Source organism: Lichenostomus cassidix, chromosome 1Aa (genome assembly GCF_008360975.1).
Source record: "Lichenostomus cassidix isolate B80296 chromosome 1Aa, HeHo_3.0, whole genome shotgun sequence".
In the NCBI taxonomy this organism is placed as follows: Eukaryota; Metazoa; Chordata; class Aves; order Passeriformes; family Meliphagidae; genus Lichenostomus; species Lichenostomus cassidix.
Window position 1 is genome coordinate 31,277,822 of NC_139480.1, and position 19,126 is coordinate 31,296,947.

A 19,126-nucleotide genomic window follows, 5' to 3' on the forward strand; every position below is an offset into this window, starting at 1 on the left:
CCTTCTTTCAATCTTGCCTCTATTTGTGGACCCCAGGAGGCCACTGGCCATCCTTGCTGCCAGGGCACAGGGCTGCCCATGTTCAGCTGCCCACCAGAGCCCCAGAGAGCTGCTTCCCAGCCAGGAACAGCCCTACAGCCTGGGCTGCTGCAGGGGGGCTTCCTTCCCAGGGGCAGTGATGGTGCTCCCCCTCCTTGAATTAGTACTCTTTACTAAAATGAATAACTGAGGCTACAACCAAGAGAAGAAATGGAAGGTCTTACAATAGCTGTCTGCCCAACAAAAGCACTCATTTTCAGCAGGGCAGGAGCAGCCACTGTGCCTGTCAGAGCACCACTGGCTCTGCTCCAGTCACAGCAGCAGCAGCCACAGAACCAGGTCCAATAGCCATCTCTGTGCCTGCTGGCCCAAAGATGAGTACAGTCAGCAACTCAAAGGCTTGCTTAAGGATATCAAATGAAGTGGCAGTGGCAGTCTCAATGAGAAAAGTCCAATGAGCTGCTCAGGGAAAAAGCAATCATCTTGTTAGCCCTTAATCTGACAAAAGCAGCACAGAGCCCATCCTGAGAGCTGAACATGATTAACAGTATTCTAAGGTACCTCTGTGTAATCAGGAAATGCTCTGACAACAACTCCAGGAGGAGATTAAGGTCTTTTCTCTGCCTGAAAAATAGGTAAGTCTGCTTTCAATAAGCTTAGTAGAGAAAACATCTGTTTTGCAAACAGGCAAGAGCTCGCCCTGCTCACACTCTGCACTGGCTCTGCAGCCAGAAGCTGTGGCTGGAGTTTTCCTAGTGACAAATCTCCTAACTTGCCACAGGAAGAAATAGAACATGTTGGTTCAGACCCCGTGTTACACCCTTCACATACACACCCAGAGCAGCTTGTGTCTGTTCAGGAAGCTGCAGATAGGCAGCAGAACCTTCCTGCTTTCATTTAGCCACAGGACCGCAGCCCTGACCCTTCCCTTACTCCACACTGCTCCCTCCCAGGGCATTCCAGGGCAGCCCAGACCGCGGGTGGCAGCAAGGACACAGCGCATCGAGGCAACTGTGCGAGAATGCCAGCAGCACTGAGCCCAAGGAGCTGCCTCCACCTCTGCAAAACAGTGCCCTGAGGAGCTCACCCAGCCCAGCTGCCTCTGAAACACAATTTACAGCAGCTCCAGCTGCCCGGCCAGATTTATTTTGTTGCCGCAGCAACCATTTTCTCTGGCCCCACTTGGCCTTGCCACCTCCTCCATTGCCTCTAAAAAGAGATCTCTTGGTAGGGGAGGATGGGAAGAGAAAAGCTCCTATAGAAAAGGAAGTCTGTGGGGGGAAAATCCATTTAGATCTATACAAACTGTACAGCCAAAAAGATCCTTAAAGACATTTTACACTGAACAACCACTTGAGCATTCAACACTGAACCTGGAAGAAAACAGAAAGGAAAAGAAAACCAAGAGCAACACAAACCACAGCACATTTCCCTTTGAGCCTTTTTTTCTCCAAAAGACAATGCCATGTACTTTATCACTGCACTACTCCAAAAGAATTAGTTTCCTTTCTTTCTATATACTGTTGGGCCAGCTGACAAAGCTAGTAACAGATTTCAGTAGCAAAATTTTGCATATGTGTAAGTTTTACTCACTAAAGGTTGAAACTACACTGCATAACTCCCTACAACTGCAGTAATCATTTAATGTCTTTTATTTAATGATACCAACAAACCAGCCCATGCTAAAAGCTAGCTTTCATGAAAATGAGGCAATTTGTTGACTTGGCAAATCAAAAAGATGAAGAAAAATTACAGGAACGAGGCAATAAACAATTACTTTCAAAGAACCAATCATCAATTTAGTAGCTTACATAATAAAAGGAGATGCAGATGCAAATATAGTGTAGCTGCATCTAGAAGATGTGATTTAATTGGTAGAATATATCAACTAGAGAAATTACTGTAAAAAATCCTAAGTCTAGGGAGAAGGTCTTCTTACAGGTTTAATGCAAAATATTATTGTTATTCTGGTCCCATTCTACTAACAAAATGTCACTGATGTCTACTGAAAGTCTGTCAAGTCCTAATAATGTAACCAATTCACCTTGAAGGGTGGTAAGTTTTTTGACCCAGACATGTACTCAGTAAATGCTCACTATTCTTTCTCATAGTGTAAGAATTCCTTTCCACATACAACAGGCCCATATAAAATTTCAAGTTAGACCTCTCAGAACTCAGAATTTTCCAATCTTTTTCTCTCTTTTCCCTTCTTGCCTGACAGAATTGATATGCCCTGAACTGAAACAGTATATTGAAGATCCCTCCCAATGTAAAACAGTCTGTGACTGTTTAAAATAAACCCAAATTCTTCTTCCATGGAATCTCACACTGAGTCTTACTAATTTTCTGCAAGTAGTGAAGGGGACTGTGCAGTTACATGGCTGCAGGTACATAGGCTGGCATGTAATTTGCCTGCAAGTATTACGGAAGGATTAGAGCAGCCATGATCTTAAAAAAAAAAACCAAAAACAAAAACAAAAACAAATAAATTAAATAAAAATGCTTTAGCCTTTAATTATCTAGAGTCTTCTGGGTTTGTTAGTGGATGCTTTAGAAATCCAAAGTCAAGGAATCTCCTCTCTGACTTGATGTATTTCAAAGTGTCTTCCTGACTAATGCTTGTCCCTGGAAGACAGGTTAGTCATTCCGAAGCTCTCAGATACGAGCTCTGAACTGTGTTCTCCCATGGAAAAATTCCCTTTCATATATCCTCAAGCTCCACATCCTGGGCATCTGGGTGCTTCCTACTCTTGTAGCAGCTGAGCTTTAAGGATCATTATCCTTTTGTTCAGGAACATCCTGACATTTTAAACCACCCAATGCTCAGGTATCTGATGCACTGTTTGACCGTGCTGCTGGGAGAAAAAACACAACAAAATAAAATCTAACCTCAAAATTCTACCCAACCTTGTTCATCTACAGCAAATCCAGATTAAAGTTTTAGTATTCCTTCCACTAAATTATGAACTAGCTGGTGTAGGACTCACACACTTCTTCACAGAGCAGGTACTATTCTTGCATTTAATATCATTCTTGGCCAACTAGCAGTAGAACTTTTCCCATATTTCAGCACAAATTGCTTCTATCCAGTGAACATTCTATTTTGCATCAGTCTGTAGTGCAGCAGATATAAAAAGAGAAATGTGATCCATACATGCAACTTTTCACTGTTTCTTCACTGAAATCAGACACACTATAATCAACCATTTGAGATGACTGTGAGTTTAAGATTTCTAGACGCCAAGACTTTGAGGAATAACTGTTTTCTAAACAGTAGAAATTCTCATCCTGAACCTTTTCTATGGCTTTTTAAAGTTAGTGTTGGAGTTTCTCTGTTCTTGAAGGTTTTTTCATTTCTGATTAAACGGGTATTTGGCATGGTGACAGCAGCATCTGACTGTCAAGGATAACCTGACAAAGTGCCTTAACAAAGCAGATTACTCACCAGGGATATGAGGGGAGTTTTAATGTCTATTTAATCCTTGTCTCTTTATTGAAACTTGAAAGGCCATAATTAGTACAAAACAAGATGGTAATTTTGTGATTTGGATCTGTCCACTATGAATTAAAGCCCTTAATTTCACATAGGCCAAACAAAAGCTCTCAGGTGATAACTACACTCAGACAATGCCAACCTAGCCTGGAACATAAATCAATGCCATAGAGGTGAAACACTTCAAATCCTGTTAGCGTGTTGCTAAACAATCTATTCTCCCACCTTAAGGACCCTTGGGAGTTGTAAAAGCCAAGGCAATAACACAGCCTAGACTCAAGAACACATTCTCACACAGCCTTTAGTATCCTGTACTGGTCAGCTTATTAAGATTGTCTGCACGTGTCAATACAGAAATAAATATTTGGTCATCCAACTGCAAAAAGAGTCCACAAAAATTAATGGCAGCTATAAAAACCACATCACTTTATTTAGACTGAGTCTATTCTTACCATGAGCTTTGGAATGCGACAGCTATATGTGCTGTACACAGGATAAAAAATGTGGTACAACATAACTGCAGCTCCATGAAACTTCATGGGAAGGTTATTTGGCATTTTTTTGCAGAGCAAAAAACCCATAAGCTAAAACCCAACGAATTAATGAATTCCCCTTGAACAAATCAAAATATTTTAAACAAATATCTGCTTCAATTTTTAATTTTTTAAGACTATTTCAATTAAAAAACCTTGAGTTTAAAACATTCAAAATCAAAGTATTTCCTTTTGATTTAAAACACAATAGATTCTAATTTTTAGTTAAAACCTATATCTTCCAACACATTTTATAGTTTCAGTAACCCTGGACAATGAAGAACACACCCCATGCAAATCTTCCCATTCTCTGCATAGTCCAAATCATGCACCACCTCCATTTTTTTTTAAAGACCTTCTGCTTTGATAAGCTCAAGGAAAAACAGTCATCCAATCAAAGGCAAGAAACATTGAATAATTTGTATGAGTTGTAAAAAAAAAATACAGTTACTCTTTCTCTTTATATTCTGTGCATAATGTTTTAAAATATTATTACTAGCTATTTTTAAAAAGAAATATTAAAATAATGCAAAATAGTTCCAGAACTAGAATGTCATATTAAATTGAATGTGTCACAGCTGTACAGTAAGGCACTTTTACTTCTCAATCTAAATAATAATTACCTCTTGCACCTAAGACAATTTGTATTTTCAGACCTCAGCTGTGGCAATAGTCACTTGTGTGCTGCCGGCAGAGGAGGCCATGCAAGAGCTCAGAATTAACTGACAACCTTTCCAGCTTCCAGTTTGTCCCTCCCTGGTCCTTTAGGTCATGTCAAAAGCAAATTGCTCTGCAGGCTCATGGAAAGAGCAGCCAGGACACCTCATGCCCTGCCTTGCAGCAGGGCAGCTTTTCTCCCTTTCACCCCGGGACCCCCAGCAAGCTCAGCTGTTTTCAGCATGCCATGGTGCCTCTGTGTCTGCAGAAGCTACACTTTTCAATTTTGTTCCACTTTTAATAGTGTGTGGAGAGGTACCAGCATTCCCAAACCAGTTATTCAAAATTTACATGTAAATAAATGGATTTTATATATAAATAACTCCCTTGAATATTTAGGAGATGTTTATTAGGATAATGTCCTGGAAGACATTAAGATAGATTGGATAGGAACATACTAGCATAAATTGATACAATTTTTAAAGGGAGGATGAAGAAGCCCTAGAGAAAGTAAGTGAATTTCAGTGGTGTGTCTATGTGTGCTAGTGAATGTGATACTACTATTCTCACATTACCTTTAAATTGTGAATAGAGAAATATATTTTTAACAACAAGCTTTTCCTTGATCAAGCCAGTGTGATATAAATATTTTTAAAAACAGAACGTAGACACAACAAAAGAAAATTTAAAAATGCCCAAGTTTTCAGATATGAAGCTCAATCTGAAAATCTCTTACTTCACTTAGAATTTTACCACAAACCAGGCAATTTGCACACTTTTTTCTTTTTTTTTTCCAGATTAATACCACCCAAATGTTTTCAAACAACAGCAAAAAAAAAAAAAACCACCAGGTGCAATTTCCTGCCTTTTTTTTCCCAAATATTTAATTTTGACAGCCATCCATTCAAACCCATATTAAGCAGCACAGAAGACACGGATTTGGGAAAATTGCATGAAAATAATATTATTAGGTAACTATGCTTCTGAAATAGTCTCATCCCTGATGTTATCTTTTCTAAGCCATACATACTCATTTTATAAATTCTTTCCAGCATAATGCTATTTCTAGTAATTTAGCTAAGTATATTAGGAAAATTCTGTTTTCCGTAGTCCTCATAATTTGTTACTATGGCTTTGTATATTGCTGTCAGTTGGCTTGTCCCAGCTGGGGAGATGACTTTTTGTTGTCACTGTTTTTGCCAAACAAAAATATTCAGGAGACCTTTGGAAGGTATCTTTTAAATCTGTTTGTGGCACTATGTTCCTCCTCATCAGAGCATTTGCATGTTCCATTAGCATGACAGTTCCAGAGATGGATCAAGCAGCAATCTCTCTTGCATTCTTCTGCATGGCATTATGAAGCTGACTAATAGAAATTGTATTTTAAGTGTGGAAATGCTAAGTCAGCATTAACATTTCTTCTTGTACATGGGAGAAAAGAGAAAAAGCAGCAAAAGGGCAACTGAATCTAGCCCTCATTATTTTGGGATCACATTTTGGGGCCAGTCTCCTCTGGCACTGAGTAGCTGAACTTTGCTGAATGAATTAATTTAAAAGTACTTTTTGTTAGATATGTATGAAAAACTTTTGTGCTGCAGCAAAATAGAATCATAGAAAAAGGCATGGTTTATACACCTAAATAAGTACTGAGATGCTAACACTAATCCATATTCACAGATTTTCAAACATCTTCTATATACATATATACTTATTTATAGATGCCTATAAATGTCTATATATGCATATATTTTATGCATTCAGGAAATTAAGCATCAGTTAAAATTAGGTCAGTTCATATGTTGCTTCCAGCTTACAGATATGGAGAAAAACCTAATGTAAAGGAATATCCTTTAATTTATGCTTTACCCTTTAAACTACTTTGCTGTGTAGACTCATCAAGATGATTCATTTGGAGAGCTCTCAAACCAGTGACTACAGCTTTCTCTATACCAAAACCAATGACAGCCTTGTCTGTATTTTTGCTTTCCAAAACACTGCTGAAATAATCTTGTCTAAGCACAAAAGTAGTCAAAACCTCAAATCATTAGAAACACAAATCTTGACCCAGATCCCACTGGGAAAAGTTCAATTTTTCCACAGAAAAGACCAGAATAGAAACGTTCTAGATGTTCTCCCTGCCCAAAGAGGGAGCCATCTATATTTATGTCATCTTTCAATGGCTCTACATCACCCCCTTCTTTTTCAGCCTCCCTTTAATAAAATGTGTTACCGAAGACCACAAAAGGTTCCCTAACTAGCGAAAAATAAACAAACACCCTGAGTTCTATTTTAGAAAGATATTTTAAAAATTTCTCTTTCACATCCTGGAGCGTCTGAAAAAAATCCTTCAAATCCTTCAAATCTATACTCTAAGGAGGGGGTTGCACCTTCACTGCAGAACAGATTTGCAAGTATACTGCTGCAGACAGACACTGCAGTAAAAATTTCCCAGTTAACAAAAGAGCTGCATAGCCTTCACACACACACAGGCTTTTTTTGTTACGATGATGCAAATTAAGCCTTTGCCCAGGAGGCTTTCTGGGCCCTACCATTAAAGTTATGCATGTTGTGAAAGGAAATGAATCTGAATGAATGTTGTGAAAGGAAATGTATCTGCAGATGCTGTCAAACAAATTAAGGCTATTGTTGAATGTTTGCATTTCACAGTCAGACACCAATCGGCTTCACTTGGACAATCTGCTACAAATAGCAGTGAAAATTCAGGACAGTAAATTATCCAAAATTACAATTTATAAAAAAATACCTAATTAATTTAAATGTTTAAATCTTGAGGAAGACACAGTGATCTCTGAATGCACTGGAAGAAATCAAGGTCCCTAATCCCACACATCTTTTATTATATCCTCTCAGTTCAGCTTAATAGTGGAACAAGAAATTTTCATGGTAAAACATTTCTTAGGATACTAATTAATTAACTAAATGTAAAGAATTAATTTTTTTTTAAATTAAAGACATACTACACCACTCTAATGTACATGAATAGCAAAGTTAATGAAGAAAAAGTCAAGTCTCTTAATTTTTCAGGCAAGGAACTACAGTTTGATATTTATTTGAGAGATATCTCATCCCAAGAAGACCACACGATCTGTTACAACTTATAGTTTTAAAAAAAAGTTACAACCCTCAATTTTATCTCAGTCCAGATAAGACCATCTCCTTTCACACAATCAATTTTAAAATAGAACAGTGTAAAGAAATCGGTGAGGAGCTCTACTTAATAATTCATATGGCCAACCAAAATTAAAGCACTACACATTGTACAGCTGCCCTAAGACATGCAATAACTAACATCTATTATCAATCACAGTAATTAAGAGTTCCACAGCATAACCATATTGAGTTGTATAGAAGACCCTGTTTGGTGTATTTATTGTGACTTGTTTTATATGATTTTCATGACATATCCATTCCAAGCACAAAGAAGACATAGCTTCTGCTATTTGTTTTCATTAGTACTGCAAGAGAACATGCAATTTATTTCAGTCTTTAGTGCAAAATAACTACATATGTTACTAAAAGTGTAATGATTTTAGATATTTCATCTTTCTTAAATAGCTGAAAGTTGGTATCTCTGCTAATTCAATATGGAATAGATTTTAAAGAATGAAATTGAGAGGTTTTATTCCTGTGTTCACTATGGAAAAGTTGTTCATGAGAAGATAGGTGACACAGAGGGTTAAGTGCAAAAGCTCTTTGGCACTGAGTTTAAGTCAGGACTGAAAATGAGCTTTACTGTTCTCATACAGCTAATCCAAAGGAAGTCGGTGAGCTTCAGAAGAAAACATCAATTTGTCACAACTGATAGCCTGTTCTACAGATATATCTTAGTGAAATAAAAGAAGGTTATTCCAGGGCAAAACTGCCAGTTACACGATGAAACTCCAATACAAAAGAAACACCTCTCAACTGCCAATAAATTCTGTCTAATGAGTTACAAAAGGAAGTAAAAAATGTTGTAATGCACCTAGGCTCAAGTGAACCTTTTTCGCATTTTTTTTTTAAACGTGACAAAAATTAAAATGTTTCTACCCCTTCTATATTGAGATCATGTCATTATAAAAAAGCCAAGCTTATTAACATGGATATTGAATTTTTTTAATTCAAGATATAACTCTTGATTATTCTTTAAAAGCAAATTATTTGATAAGGAAAATCAAGAATTTCAGGGACCATTTTTTTTACTTTGGACTACATTGTTAAATTAGCATAACTGGTTCCTAATCAAATTAAAAGAATAATTTGATCAAATAATAGAAAAATGCAGTTTAACAATGCTAGTGCATACTACAGGGAGAGAGGGAGTAGCACATATACTTTTCTGCAATTTATCACCACACCATGAAATTGTGTAATTAAACAGAAAACTACTAAAAAGTTTTGAACATTTAGGATATTTATTGAAGCTAGTTTAACTTCAGGTATGTATTTGGGCCTTTTGAAATCTGCCATCAGCTTCAACAAGTGGAACACAATGTTTATTGTCTGCCAGCACCACCTGGCAAGATGTTATCCAGAAACTGTTTCTTCCTCTGCTAAACCAGTAGTTGCGATCTCATTTTGAATTTTTTTTTAGCTCATTTACATTTCATTTCATAAGCTAAAACATAGAGTTTACAGAAAGTAAGGACTGATGTGTTGTGCAATTTTCTTGCTTCTCAATAACTGCATTGAGCTGGCTGATATTTTAGACATACCTTCATGTATAAACCCAAACATCAGGCTGAAATAAAATCTCAAGACAGTAAACATCTATCAAGGCTATAAGAAACTGAAAATGAGGCCCTACAACAGGGCTTATTAGGGATTCTGACAACAGGCAGGGCTAGTAATCCCATCAATAAAATATTCACATACACATTGTATGACACATTCATTGTTTATGATGAGTAAAACCTAGTTCAGGGCAGCAGAGAATCAAGTTTTGTAACTTTAAAAGTCCTTTTCTGTATTCTTTCTTTAGCCTTCATAGAAACATTTAACTCTGCATGAGATGTGATGTGAAATTGCACGGGGAATGGCTTGTTTTGGGGACAAGTGGTTGATGGCAGTTGTAGATCGGGTTTATAATGGAAGCAAACTTCAACTTTAACTGTACAATAGCTATAACTGTTCCATAATAAGAAGAAAATATTAGGTCTAGGTATATTGTTTTGTCACTCTGGCACCCTGGAGCTGTAAGAACCATTTGCACAATCCAGCCAATACAAGGCATGCTACAAAGATTGAACGAATATATGTTTCTAACCTTTCTAGGCAAATGACTTGTCAGATGCCTCTTTCTTCTAGTTTTGTCTTGGAAAAGGTATTTCAAATAATTGGGGTGCAAAAGCATATACAGTGCTGCAGAAGTGATTAGTACATAGCAACCTCCACAGACAAAGGACAGTCACTCATTTACATAGAGATCATGGTGCGGAGTTACATAGAAGAAATACTGAATATTGAATGGATTATGATATAGCTGTATCTTAGTCATACTTCAACAATGATTAAAAACTATTTTGTTAGATAGTTGATATTTTGAAAGAATTCTACTTGAATTTGCTTCTGTGCATGAAAATAAAGTCAACAGAAATAAGCAACTCAAGACATGGAGTGTTTAATATATAATTATACACTATATAATTATGCACTCTGCATAATCACTGCTTCTGAGCAATTATTTTTCAACTGACCAAAGCATTAATCCCATTCTACTACCAAGCACATTTTTTTAAAGTTTGGTTTAGTGGGATGAGACACCAAATTGCCAACTATCACTACTACACCTCCAAAAGAATGAGAGAAACAGTGAACTGATCTGAGAGCTGCTCTCAAATCAATCACAGGATCACAGAATCACAAAATAAACTAAGCTGGAAGGGACCCACAAGGGTCATGGAGTCCAACTCCTGGCTCTGCACAGAACACCCCAGGATTCACACCATGTGCCTGAGAGCATTGTCCAAACACTTCTTGAACTCTGTCAGGCTTGGTGCTGTGACCACTGGGGAGCCCTGGGGAGCTGTTCCAGTGCCCAGCCACCCTCTGGGTGAGGAACCATTTCCCAATATCCAATCTAAACCTCTCCTAACAAAGCTTCAAAATGTGTAGGAAGGCATTATTAACATGCAAGAATCACCATTTTGCTGTTAAAAAACTACTCTTACTAATGGTCTTCAAAGGATTCTGGTCATATAAATTTTATATTTGCATAGCACAAGTTATCATGCTTTAGATCTCTTCCTGTTACATCATGCCTGATGTCCTGTCCAAAGCAATTTCAAGCTACATAGTCTTACAAAAACAGTAAAAAAACTTTTAGGAACAGCTTCTTCTATAATTATTTTTAGGTGGCATAAAACGAATAAGTAACTCAGAAATGTGAGAGATTATTTATATTCATTAGTAAATGCTAAGCTGCTATCAGCTCACAAAGTTTACAAAACATTTGGATTTTGTAGCATTTCAAACAAAGTGTGAGAAATGTGGCCATTTTCTTTTGGTTGCAGAAAGAAATCTGAATACAAATTATTAGATTTCTCATATCTCCAACTGTTAAGTTACATTCTTTTCATTTCTGAAGCGTTTTCTTTTGCCATATGATTAGGAGACCATATAGTTCATTATCTCCATTAACATATTTTGCATGTCACAAACAATCTTAAAAATTGCAGCCAGAAGTAAAGCTGCTCTTCGACTTGGCAAAACTGTTTCTGACTATAAATAAATAAGTCTACATAAAAGTTATTATTTTCTTCATTCTTACAAAATACTAATGTTCCCAGAAATTCTCTCAAAATATTTTACTCAGTTTTTATTTTTAAAAATTAATCTTATTTACAGTACATTATAAACAACTACCCCAGAAAAGTTCATAAGGATCTTATTTTTGTAATTCAAATGGGGTCAATAAAAATGAAAAATTAAAAGACTAAATGACAGAATTCAATTGTGAGTGAAGATAAATATATTTTGCTTTACTGTTAGGAGTTACTATACTGACCTCAACGAGGTGCCCTGGGTACTTTGAAGGGCAACTGGAACATTTCTGTAAGCACCATATAATTTATTTCCAGAAATGAAGGCTGGCTGACCTTGAGATGTCATGTCTGGACACAGAGTCCTCTTGTTGTAAGAGCAAGTCAATGATTAGAAGGTGGAGTTACAACTTTTATTGCACCAGTCAGAAAGGTATTTGTAGAAAAATGGGTATTTGTAGCTAAATCTTATTTTAGAAAATGTCTTTTGAATACACATCCACAACTGAATCAGAAAAAGCTGTATCACATACTCAATTCTGTATGAATCGTAACATAGGCACATAAGATTTTAAGAAGATTAATCACATAAAAATGCAGACAGCTTGCAGTAAAATGCCTGCTTGAATCTCCCAGCAAGGCTGGTAGCCATGTCAACAATAGGACTTAGGCACCATTTAATCAACTTAGAAAAATGGGCCACTTACAAAATCCCTGCATCCAAATTCCTGCCATCCTTTAGGGAGCAAACAATCAGCAACTACAAATTCTGGGTTCCAGTCTCAGCTTCCAGTGCATATTATTCAGCAATAGTTTTATATGTTATCTTTATAAGAAATGGACTGGATCTGACAGTACCTTGCCTCTACTCAGGTGGGCTTCATTGCTGGGCTACTCGCTGAATCCTGGTCCCTAGAAAAGAAGACTTAGATGATGCAAAATACCCAAAAGGCTGGAGAAACAGAAATGTCAGTAATGGACAGCAGATGTAATCAAGATATATCAACTAATCCAGCTAATGTAGAAAAATAGCAAGTCAGGAGAAAAAATATTTTCAAAAAATGGCCACATGACGAAGCATTCTCTGTTTTTCACCACTGATTTCAGGTAGGCTGGGATTACTAGCTTTGACTAGCTTTAAATACCACAAGCTGGACTCTCCCAAGCCCAGTCTGCAGAGCAGTGAGATGCTTGCTCAGCAAAGCAGCAGCCACCCCCACAACAGAGGAGGATGAGGCAGAACTTTTGCATTCAGATATTCCTCAGTGGAAGATTCACTTTCTTTTGGAGGTTCACAAGAAAATATGTCTCTGTTCCCTTTTTCCCTCTAGGAAATAAAACACTAGTTGTACAAGCCTGTTAAATTTGGTAAGTGGGGAACTATTTGGCACCAGTTTCCTCAGCATAGAGAGATACAGTGTCTTCCACTGCAGAGTGCAAGGCAGTGCAAAGTTTAACAATCCCTTGAATCTGCTCTTTGCTATGGCATGTCAGAGCCATCATAGAAATAAATTAACTAATAGTGTTATGTTAATTATATGGTAAATTTGATTTTGCATTCTTTCTCAAAATTTCTGGGATTATCAAAGAACAGCAAACCATACCAGAATGGTGGCATAAAGTGGTAAAGCACTACTTAGCCCATATTTTTGCTTCAGGGAAGCTGGATGGTGTAATACATCTAACTATGACATGTCTACCATATCAGTAATGAGGTTTGTTTCAAAGGGACCAAAATTTTCTGCAGTAAACAGTAAAAAGCTGAGTTCTCTCACATCAGTCTCCAAATAATCTCTAGTACCATAGAAAGACAGAATTTATAAAGGATTTAATGAAAACTACTCTGTTTCATCAAACCCCCTGCAGAGGAGAGAACTGAAATTACATGATGTCAATAAGTACTATAATTATTTGAGGTTCAGAAAAAGGTCAACAAATTAAGAAATGTATATTAAAACTTTTGTAGATTTGGTGGCATAAATATATATGTGTCAAAATTTTTGAAAAACAAGAAAGTAGAATGCACTAAACTCATCTATATATCCATTGTTCCTTGGAAAATCAAACAGAAATAAAATTATTTCTAAAATTCTTTAGGTAATCTGTTGAACAGAATATTATAAAAACTTCAAGCATTTCAATAAGAAAACAGCAGTGCCCTAAGGACACCATGAATTCAGATAGAAGAATGAATTTCCATTTCATAAAAGTAAGTGTTGATTTGAGTTTTGACTTAAAAGAACAAGTAACCTGCTTTTTAACATATGTTATACTTTTTTAACATGTAATTATGCATGGATTGGTGATCTTATTAGAATATTTTATTCTTTGCTGTGAGTTTCACATTTTATAATTTTGTCTCCAATATAATTTAAAAAATCTTATTTCCAGAGATATCCAGCATGTAGATATCCTTGTCTAACCCCTTTGAAATTCACCATCTACTGTTTGCACTGTACTAAACAGTACCCTCATAAAATCCCTAATGATTTACTCAAAGCCTGTGCTTAAAATCCATTGAATCCCCATCCTCCTTGATTTATCCAACAACTTCAAAGCATATATAACCTTTTCTTCCGTTTAAAACACTTAATTACAAAAATTTGACTGAGGAAAAGCTTGGCACTTGCATCAGAGAGGAGGACCAAAACTTGGCCCTTTTATTTTTAATATTTTTCTCTGTGCCTTGACAGAAGTTTGACACTGCATAGCTCAAGTGGGATCCTCTTACTTGGGAAGCACTTACTTCTTTGTCAGAAAAAGAAATCACAGAATGATTAAAATAGTGAAAGTTTTGAACAATTCAGACTAAATAATAAAAACAGATTTGACAGAAGAAGATACACAGTATTTCCTTGATATCTCTTCATATAACACAGGAGAAAAGGGCAAAAATCTAACAACCTAAAGCCTAAAGTCCTCTCCCAAAACACTTCTTTCTCAAGGGGGACATGAACAAAGTCAAAACCACTGCAGCCACAGCATTTCAACACTGTTTGCAAAGGGCCTCAAAACAGGGAGCCCTGCTTTGCCTTTCACTGAAGGCCTCTCCCCTTCACAGCCCTCAAATCTGAGCAGAATGGAGTTAGAACTGCTTCTTAAGCTGAAAGGACAAGGACAAGTCAACATCCAGGCTTCCCACATGCCCTCTTTACTGTTATTTCATTCAAGCTGGGAAGTCAGGGTCTTTTCTTTGTATGCTTAAAGAAATGAATAGAAATTCTGCCTTTTGAAATTGAGTTTCTCTACACTAGGAGGACTTGAGGGCACATCAAACCTGTGTTGAAAGCACAGATTATTTTCTGTTTGTGGATTGAGAGAGCAAGGAGAAAACAGGACTTTAGAAATTAAACTAGTATATATAGTACCACTGAGGGGACATGGTCAAAGAATGTACCTCTGTATTTCACGCATATCCATTTTTCTTTTGGCAGACTTCCACTTTTACTAAATACTGTGGAAAATATAAGAGGATATTTAAAATCTGAAGTGAAAGGCCAGAAATAGGATAGAAACGGCTTGGTGTTATTTGCCTCTTCATAACAAAGAAATAAAATTTATAAATAACCACATAAGTCAGGGAGGCTATGTGGTTTACAGAAAGAACCATTGATCATTGTGGGTTGAGCAGTATTCCTATAGAGCAAGGCAACTGCAGTCCCAAGTGCTGTGTTCATAGCAGGCAGGACTGGAACAGCTCTGTCCATCTACGCCATCCAGTATCAGGTTTCTGTGCTCCTCAATAGAATTTTGTGACCAACAGCAAAGGTAGGCTCTTGATGAAGCCTGATGGCTACCAGCATCAGTGCTTTCCACTCACCTCATAAACTGCTCAACTCTGCCCACCTGCTGTGCATGGAGCCTGACATGTCAAAAGCACAGCAACATAAAGGCATTAGAGTTTTTAACCTCATTCAACCCAATATCCTTCATTCAGTCAGGTAGATACAGCAGAGGGCTATGGAGACCAGTTTCTCTATTGATAGGGCTGCTGCTCCAGTCATTATCAAAGTGTGAGCAGCCAGTCACTGTCTCATTGTTAGAAGTTTCTTTGTATTTCCTTATGAGCCAATGACTGAAATTGATAAATTATAATTGATAAACAGTGATACAATCTATTGACACTATTTATTGACACTAATGAGAATATGTCAGTCAGTTTCTGCTAAAGAATGCTATCTGTGAGTCTTTATTCTCTAAATGCCAGATTGATGTAGTTTCATGCTGTGGGACCTCCCACATACATACTCTGCAAGGAATGATGTTTTACACAAAATCACTTCTCCTTTCAGTCATCAGAATCCCCATACTACAATCTAGGATCTGTTTTCTTTTGAAGTGCAACCAAAACCACTGAAAATCGGAGTCCAAGAATTTTCCACAGACACACTTAGAGGGAGTAGGAGGCAGTGGGGTCTAATGCTGTACAGGTTTAACTCCAGAGAGTTCTAGTGTCTCTCTGGATCCAAGAAAGCTGTCCTTACTAACCAAACACATCTGCACAGATGTGAGCAGTTCCACACAGAGGTGCTCAGGTTAGTGTGGACAAAACTAGCTTGGATCTTCCCCTAATAAATCCTTTAAGATGACCTTGCAAGGTCCTCTCCAGTTGTTTTCAATCATAAACTCTTAGCTGGAAGATACAATCCCATGCTGCTACTCCTTCAAAAAGAAGCTTCTCTGCTCTTGTCGGCATCAATGCTTCCTTCAAAAAGACAAGCCTTCCCTTTCTTTATTGTCTGACAGGAATTAGGAGCTCCATGAAAAAATTCCTCCACAGACCAGAAAAAGAAAGAAAGGCGCCTTTTCAAAGGTGTTAAAAATTTATATTTAAAGCTTTTTTTCCATCCAAGATCCATTAGGACACTGATGCTACCAAAAGACCAGACCCATAAAAATGGTATTGCTTCAATATTTAAAAACCAACAAACACTGTTTATAAAATTAAAGAAATAGAAGAATGACAAGCTAGAAGAGTAAATCCCAATGTGCTTCTGGAAGAAACAGCCCAATTCATGGAAAGAGAGAAACAAGAAATGTTTCTTTGTCCTGAGTATTTGATCCAATAAACAAAATCATTAATAACTTCCTAATTATTTCCTCTTACTTATCATGAAAGACTCTCAAATCCTACAGCAGAGGTCCACAGAAACATTGTCATGAAAAAGGTTTTCTTTAAATAGAGCATTGCCTCACTACGATGCAGAGTTATTTCTTTGGGTCTTTTACAATTATCTCTTTTTACAAAATTATTTATACACAGAAAATAACTTTGCAAATTCTCAGGGTTTGGTTGGGCTTTTTTAATAAGCTAGAATTTAAATATACTGAAACATACAACTTTGAGGAAAAAAAACAGTCGGGTCTAAAAAAATTTGAATTTAAATGCTCAGCCATAATGGCTTCACTTATGAGACAATCTCTAGCAGCAGGAGATAAATCAGAGCACAGCAGTAAATTATAGTCTTAATTCATCTGATTATATAATTTTATTCTTCTCTTTCTCTCTTTTTAAATCAGTGCTTGAAGGAATGAATTTATTGCTGAGGCTTCTCTTCCTGTTCTGAATGATGGATTCCACATTATTCTTGGAATTACATATATACGTAATTTAGTACTTCAAAAATAATTTTCTTTGTTTTATGACTTAGCTAAAAATATCTGCCTCATACTTATTACTGAAATATTAGAAAATCAGGGAACTGAGAGAATAATATAAAATATGTAAATTTTCTACCAAAATGTGTTTTCATCATATTTTACATTTTTTCTTATCAGATCTTATTTATTGAATGAACCTTTTCCAAAAAACTCAAATGTGAAAATCTGAAAGTATAGAGTAGCTCAGTTACTTTCTTATGATGAAAAACTACCATTGAGCTAAAACTGGAAAGTTTAGAGCAAACAGATCCCCAGATAATAAAATAATCCAAGAATTGAAGTCTACAACACCCTGGCATTAGATTAAATCACTGCAGATACAACTAAATTGTGACATTAGTGGGAATAAGGAAAATGCAAAAGGTGCGACAAGTGGACACAGCTCAGGGAAAGAAGCAGATGGATGAAACCTAACTGGGAGTGTTCTTCCCATTCCTCTTTTCAGAAAGAGTAGCAAGACTTTCTCTGTGCCCTGCCTTTCCAAAAATGAGGCACAAGGAAAATGCTGTTGAAGGACTTAGGAACAAGTGTTTCCAAGGGGCAGGCGCTCAACACCAGCAGGACTTGCAGACTGGTGATCTTGGCAGATTGCCCTTCTCTTCTTACCAAGCTGGCTTTTTAATCTCTCTCTTTGGATCAACAAACCCTGGGGTTAAAATACCCAACCACTTTGCTCTACTCATTTTCTTCAGCTTTGTCTTGATTTTTAGATAGGTCATTGCCTCTTTCCTCCACTAACTAACTTCCAATAAAACATCATTCAATGAAAAAAACCCCTTGTATTTTAATAAGGCTTGAGAGGTAGTTCTTTTATAAGAGAAGAATAAGGAAGCAGCCAATTCTTGTAAAACATTTGCTGTTTGTCCTCACAGTTTATACATTAGGAGAATCTGAAATAATTTGTGTAATTACCAGCTGGATCTCAATATTTTTCTCTCAAGCTGTTGGTTCATTCAGTTTTCTCCCTCTCTTTAATACAGCAGTTTTCCCACTGAACTTGCTGTTCCTTAAATTCCATCTGCGCTTTCAAACTATTACCCATCTGTGCAACATGAACTGCAAATAAACCTTCGACCATGTGCTGAGCGAGCTTATTCTGGTTTTGTTACACTCTGTAGCCTCTTTCATGAGCTGGTGAATAATCCTTAAACAAGGCCAACATTAGTTCAAATCATAAAACATGACTGTTTCTCTATCGTATGAAAAGAGGAAATTAAATCTTCGTTTTATCCTATGTAAAAAATACTGGTATTTTTTAATGTAAAAACAAGATTTATCCCTAAAGCCATAAGCATTTGTTCTTGTGTCCTCTGTGTAGCTGGCTGTGAATTTCAGAAGCAGACAGGTATCATCTTTGTGCTGGTGTTGGCTGCAGTAGAGCTGATTTTCTTCATAGTAGCCAGCATGGGGCTATGAACTGTGTCAGCACCCAGGAGCAGCAGCCGAAGGAACTCTCAGATCCTTCTTCCCTTGGCACCAAGCTCAGCTCTGCAGTAGCACTCACCCCACCTCTCCAGCCCCACTGCACATCATGAAGCCACAGTAAATGTTTGCACAGGAGATGAGCGACTTGGTGTGTCACAGCCTCCAGTTTGTAGTTAGCACAGCTGCAACTCTCAGCAATGCAGTGCAATGCAAGGTGGTTTAAGAAATCTTTTAAACAGCAAGCCATGCAGAGATATTTCCACCCTACAAGTGTTTTCTTTCTGATAACACAGTTTCCCCTTCTAGTAGAAATGAAAAAAAAACAAGAGTTTACATATTTGGCCTACACATTTCAAGATCTTTTGCATTGGTTTAGCTAAAACCACAGCAAATGATAGCACCACCTTTAAAGATACAACAACAACAAACAGTCACTTGGATCACAGAACATAACATGTTTTACAGGATTGTACAGGATTTGTTTTCTATTGCTTCCTTAGCAGGCCCACTCTAGAATAGCTGCAGTGATGATTCCTCAGCAAAAATGGGATATGATA

At 37.0% G+C, this 19,126-nt stretch overlaps 1 protein-coding gene across 5 annotated transcripts in view; it reads right to left on the reverse strand.

The window, feature by feature from the left end:
* The window catches only part of TAFA2 (TAFA chemokine like family member 2), a 180,482-nt gene that overhangs the window by 86,003 nt on the left and 75,353 nt on the right, over positions 1-19,126 (reverse strand). The window contains exon 2 of one of the 5 annotated variants that reach the window (XR_014847172.1): positions 12,342-12,395. The exons of the other annotated variants lie outside the window; for them this stretch is intronic. The gene's annotated coding sequence lies outside the window, so the exon portion shown is untranslated. The remainder of the gene's footprint in view (positions 1-12,341; positions 12,396-19,126) is intronic. 5 annotated transcript variants of the gene reach the window in all.